Below are 5659 nucleotides of genomic sequence, written 5' to 3'. Positions count from 1 at the left end.
TCTCCTACTATTATTGTGGAATTGTTAATTTCTCATTTCAGTGCTATTAGCGTTTGTTTTATGTATTTTGGAGCCCTGTCATTGGGTGGGTAGATATTTATGACAGTTATGTCTTCATGCTGGATCGTCCCTTTAATCACTATATAGTGTCCTTCTTTGTCTTTTATGGTGGATTTTGTTTTAAAGTCTATTTTATCTGAGATTAGTATTGCCATTCCTGCTCTTTTTTGGTAGCTGTTTGCGTGATATATTTTTTCCATCCTTTGATTTTTAATAAATTTATGTCTTTGTTTCTAAGGTGTGTCTCTTGTAGACAGCGTAGTGATGGATCCTGTTTTTTTAATCCATTCTGTCACTTTCTGTCTGTTTATGGGTGCATTTAGGCCATTTACATTCAGTGTAATTATTGATAGGTGTGAGTTTATTGTTATCATTTTGTAGTGCTTTTTTTGGTGGTGCTGAGGATTTCTTTGTTCCTCTTACTCTCCTGTGCTGAATTCCTTTTGTTTGTGGATTTTTTTTTTGTTTCTTTTGTTTTTGTAGATTTTGTTTTTACTGAGACTTTATGTTTTTCTTCTTTATTTTGATGAGTAGGTTTGTTAATTTTCTTTGTGGTTACCTTGAAATTTACTCTTATTTTCCTAGGTTTGATCCAGTCTATTATTGTTTGGTATCACCTTGCCTTTGTCTCCATTAGAAGGTTCTATACCTACACTATTTATTCCCTATTTTGTTGTTCTGATGTTGTTGAAATTTACAGATTAGTTTTTTTGGTTCCCTGTTGTAATTCTTTTGGTTTTGGATAGTCCTTGAGAGTTCATTACCTAGATTGGTATCTGGCTGGTACAATCTTGCATCCTATGTTCAGGCTGTGGTCTGATGTTGTTTGTTCTCAGACTGAAGGACTCCTTTTAATAATTCTTGTAAGTTTGGTTTTGTTTTTACATAGTCCCTTAATTTCTGTTTATCTGGAAATGTCCTAATTTCACCATCATATTTGAATGAAAGTTTTGCAGGACATATTAGTCTTGGTTGGCAATTTTTTTCTTTCAAGGTTTTATATATGTCATCCCATTGCCTTCTTGCCTGCACAGTCTCTGCCAAATAATCCGAGCTTACTCTTATTGTTTCTCCTCTGTATGTGACGTTTTGTTTTTCTCAAGCTGCTCTCAGAATTCTTTCTTTGTCTTTGGTTTTAGCGGGTGCCGTTATGATATGCCTTGGTGATTTTCGTTTGACTTCCATCGTATATGGGGTTCATTGAGCTTCTTGGATGGTCAGCTTTTCATCTTTCTTGATATTGGTGAAGTTTTCTATCAGCAGTTCTTCAGTGATCCTCTCTGTGTTTTCTGTTTTCTCTCCCTGTTCTGGAACTCCAATCACTCGCAAGTTTTTGCTTTTGATTGTATCCCACATAATTCTCAGGGTTTCTTCATTTTTCTTTATTCTTTTTTCTGATTTTTCCTCAGACTTGTATCCAAGTGTTTGTCTTCAATTTCACTGATACTGTCTTCCATCGTTTCAAACCTGCTCCTCAGCCCTTCTATGACACTGTCCATTTCTGAAATCTTGTTGTTTATCTTGGATTTCTAATTGTTGTTTTTGTGTGATTTCTAGTTGTGAATTTATTTTGGCATTTTTGTTCCTGTATTATTTCCTGAATTCTTCCATTTTTTGACTGTATTTTCCATAAATTTGACTATTTTTCCCTTATTTTTGTCTGTTTTATGGTTCAACTCGTGGATGGCTCTGAATATTAGAGATTTGAATTCCCTATCAGGTAGTTCTAGTGCCTTTTCTTCTACTGGATAGTCATCTGATGTTTTGTTTTGGATACCTACTGGAACCATCCTGTCCTTTTTTTATATATGTTTTAATATTTTCTGATGTCTTTGGGACATTCAGTAGTTATTTTCTTTGTTTACTGATTGTAGATTTGTTTATTTTTTCCTGCCCTTTTTTTTTTTTTCGGTTTGTCCACAAACTGGGGAAATGAGGATGCAGTTTCCCAGCTGAGCAGTGCTTCACAACCTGTCAAGAATAAGGAAAGACAGCACACGGAGTCAGGAGTTCCAGAGAAAGGAGGGGGAGGAGGTGAGAGGCAGGGAGGAAACCAAAAGAGGCTGAAAAAAGCAATATCAGCAGCAAAGAAATGGCACTGAAGAAGCCGGCCGGTGTGGGCAAGGCGAATTTGCACAGCATGGAACTGGCGCCTCCTGCACCATGGTTGCAGCTTGCTGGGGAGCGACAGATCAGCTCTCCAGGAAGCTGGGAATCTGTTTGCTGGGAAGCAGTGATTTAACCTGCCATGAAGCCAGGAATCCACCTGCTGGGAAGCAGCGGACCGGCCAGCTGGGAAGTGATGAAGGTCGAGCAGAGGAGGCAGGCTGGGGTTAGGAAAGCGTGTCTTGCTAGTTACTGCGTGCTCTGTGTCCTGCTTTTCTGTACTCCCTGTCTGCTGATCTCCGGCAGGAGTCCAAGATGGTGCTGCGTTAGCTGTTCTCTGTCAGTTTCTTGTACCATTCAGTGCTTGGTTGAGTTCTTTATCTCTTCATTTGATGCTTAGTGTTCCAGGATTAACGTTTGTCTCTGTTTGACTTAGTTTTTGGGTCTTTGCTGTGTAGGGACAGTGTGGTGCTTCTGTCTATAGCACTACATTCCCAGAATTCCCCAAAATCAGTTTTTAATAAAAATTTTCAAACTGTCTCAGTTGAACATACCAGTACCAGTTGCCATCGAGTCAGAGTAGATCTGTGCTCCATAGGGCTTTCAATGGCTGTGGTCTTTTGGAAGAAGTTTATCACGCCTTTCTTCCAAGGTGCCTCTGGGTGGGTTTGCGCCACCATCTTTTCAGTTAGTATCCGCATGCTTAACCATTTGCACTACCCAGGAACTACTCAGTTGAGCATACCTATGCTTTAATTCATTTTGTCCACCTAACGATCCCATGAGAGAGACATTCATATTAACCTCACTTCATAAATGAGGACACTGAAACTTACAGAGCTGCAGTAGTTTACCTATGCTCCACAAAGGCAGATCTTGTCTGGTCCTTATATTTCCAGTACCTAACACAGTGTCTGGCACATAGTTAATGCTCAGGAAATAGTTGAATGAATAAATGAATGAATAAGCAAGCAATTGATTCCTTTCACACTATGTGCAAGCCATTGTATCTTAGTCCTACTATGTCCTCACCTATCTCATCTCTCACCATTCAGACTTAGCCACCATCACTGTCTGACATTTTCCAAGGCTTTGGGGTGGGGTGGCAGGGGAAGGAAGGTGTTGCTTAGCCAATAAAATTCAGATTCTTTATTCTCACATTTGCCTTTAAGAGCAAACAAAGTAATGCAGTTCTGTAGAAGGCAGCTTATGGGGAAAATGTTTTCCCATCACATGCCTCATATGTTTTCAAACATGGTCTCCACAGGCCCCATTTTTTTCTAACACAATTTCACTCCCCATCTAAACAAGGCAGTCTGAAAAGAGCACCATTCTGTATTAAACACCTTGGTCTTGATTTCCAGCCATCAATGGAATTAACCACATGTTGGCCTTGGAGAGGTTGTATTCCTGATTCTCTCAGCCATCTCACTTATAAAGGCAGAGAAGGGAAGCAGGGTGCCAGGGAGAAGGCATCAGCTTGGCGTCTGTGGCATGACCACTCGGGAAATTCCATTCTCTGAAAAATCCACATCTCCTTCCTGCAGGCCCTGTGGCTGGGGCCCACCCCTAGAGACAAAGGCCACACAGTTTCTCTTCATTAGCTCCTTTCTCCTACCCTCATCTAGGGCATAAATGTACTGACTCCCAAATATCCAAGTGGGCAGGGACTTTGCCTTCTAGAATCTCCTTCCGTGAAGACTTTAAGGATGACAGGACTTTTCTTTGTTTGGGCTAAATACAAGGACAGGAACACACACGCTCTTCCTTTGTCATTTCACAAAGGTGGTTTTGAGAGGTAGATCATAAAACCACTGCCATTGCAGGGTCTTCCATGACGGCAGTGGTTTTCAAGCATTTCTTCGCTATGAAACTTTCTTAAAATGAAACTCAATACATAAAATAGACAAAAAGTGTAGTTGTTCTGGATAAAGTAGGGAACGGTAAGTAGATCTCTGATAATTTTTTCTCCCTATCAGCCTCTGAGGACTCTCCGTGAACCCAAGGGGATGCAAAACACAATTCAAAGGGTATTGATCTTGAATGTAAACACCAAGATGGAGGAGTATGAACCATATATGTCTTACTCACCTCTGAATCCTCAGCGCTACATTGAGTGTCTGGCAGATAGTACAAAAAAAAAAAGCGAACACGTTGCTATCGAGTCAATTCCAACTCGTGGCAACTTCATGTATGTCAGACTAGAACTGCTCCATGGGGTTTTCTTGGTTATAATCTTTATGGAAGCAAATCACCAGGCCTTTCTTCTGTAGTGCCACTGGGTGAGTTCGAACTGTCAGCCTTTAGGTTAGTAGTCGAGCACAAACCATTTGCACCACCCAGAGGACCTATGTGCCACACAGAGCACATAGTAGGATCCTCTTGATCATGTATTGACTGAATAGGGGGTGCCAGTGTTTTTTGGGAATTGCTGTTGGTTAAGTGACTCGTCCTGCTGTGATGTGTGTGTGTCTGTCCATGCGTGTTGAAGGAAAGAGAGACTAAAAGCTGAGGGTTAGAGCACATTGGAGCAGAGGTGAGTAGTCAAGGCTTTTAGGGTGAGTTTGCAACAGTTGGAGTGTAAAGAGGAGCTGAATGGTGAATGGCACAAAAGCTGCCACATCCTGCAGATTTTCCTGCAAGGCTGACTCATTTGCTCATTCATTTGTGAAACAGTTGTTGAGCGCCTGCCATGTGTCAGGGTAGCTCCTAAGAGACAAGGATGATTAAGACACAGTCTCTGCTCTCAACAGGCTTATAGTCTAGTGAAAGAGCCAGATGTGAAAATAAATCATTGCCAATAAATAGTGCAATGTCCATAATCATTTTAAAACTATTAAACGGACTTTCATTCCCTGAAAGTATTCCTGGGGTTCACTCAATCTATAGTTTTTCATTCTTCAGGGAAGGGTAGATACCATCTATAATAAGTCATTACATGTCTTTGACTGTCAGATTAGATTTTTAGTCCATACATAGTTATTTTTAAAAAAAAAACATGGGAGCAGAAGTTAAACAAAGCACACAAATGACAAAGTACATCTTCATTTCACTAATCTCTCACCAAAAACTAGCATTTACTTTCATTATGAATATAGGCAACAAACCACAGTAATATTAGCCATACCTGTGACTTTGCCATCAACAGAAATCACAGACATTTTAATATCACATTAATATTGCTGTAGTTATCTCCAAATGTCACTTACCCTCTTTATTATTTCAAAATTATGGTGGTTATCAGACCTTCCATTAGATCTTGTCATTTAATGCATTTATAAAGAAGCACAGATATTATTCTATTGTAAATTTGCTTTTATATTTTGATAACTATATTTCACTGTAATTGGCTTCCTTTGTAATCCTATGTACTTTATTTTATCTATTTAAAAACATTATTCTGGGAAAACGGCCTTTAAGACTTCCGGCAAGATGGCGCTCTAGGCAAAAACACCACGCCGTCCCTCCACAACAAAGATCCGAAAAACTAAGC

The sequence above is a fragment of the Trichechus manatus genome, unplaced genomic scaffold (genome assembly GCF_000243295.1).
Source record: "Trichechus manatus latirostris isolate Lorelei unplaced genomic scaffold, TriManLat1.0 scaffold00068, whole genome shotgun sequence".
NCBI classification, from domain to species: domain Eukaryota; kingdom Metazoa; phylum Chordata; class Mammalia; order Sirenia; family Trichechidae; genus Trichechus; species Trichechus manatus.
This window is presented reverse-complemented; position numbering follows the sequence as displayed.